General features: G+C 48.5%; 1 non-coding gene across 1 annotated transcript in view; it reads right to left on the minus strand.

Moving 5' to 3' along the window:
- Positions 1-408, minus strand: part of LOC124762115 — a 1,909-nt gene extending 1,501 nt beyond the window's left edge. The window contains exon 1 of the ribosomal RNA XR_007012493.1: positions 1-408. This exon is cut by the window's left edge and continues 1,501 nt beyond it. This is a non-coding gene — a ribosomal RNA (small subunit ribosomal RNA).

Genomic DNA, 408 nt, shown 5'->3' on the forward strand with positions numbered 1-408 from the left:
TCCCTCTCCGGAATCGAACCCTGATTCCCCGTTACCCGTTACAACCATGGTAGGCGCAGAACCTACCATCGACAGTTGATAAGGCAGACATTTGAAAGATGCGTCGCCGGTACGAGGACCGTGCGATCAGCCCAAAGTTATTCAGAGTCACCAAGGCAAACGGACCGGACGAGCCGACCGATTGGTTTTGATCTAATAAAAGCGTCCCTTCCATCTCTGGTCGGGACTCTGTTTGCATGTATTAGCTCTAGAATTACCACAGTTATCCAAGTAACGTGGGTACGATCTAAGGAACCATAACTGATTTAATGAGCCATTCGCGGTTTCACCTTAATGCGGCTTGTACTGAGACATGCATGGCTTAATCTTTGAGACAAGCATATGACTACTGGCAGGATCAACCAGGGA

The sequence above is a fragment of the Schistocerca piceifrons genome, unplaced genomic scaffold (assembly GCF_021461385.2).
Source record: "Schistocerca piceifrons isolate TAMUIC-IGC-003096 unplaced genomic scaffold, iqSchPice1.1 HiC_scaffold_592, whole genome shotgun sequence".
Taxonomy (NCBI): Eukaryota; Metazoa; Arthropoda; class Insecta; order Orthoptera; family Acrididae; genus Schistocerca; species Schistocerca piceifrons.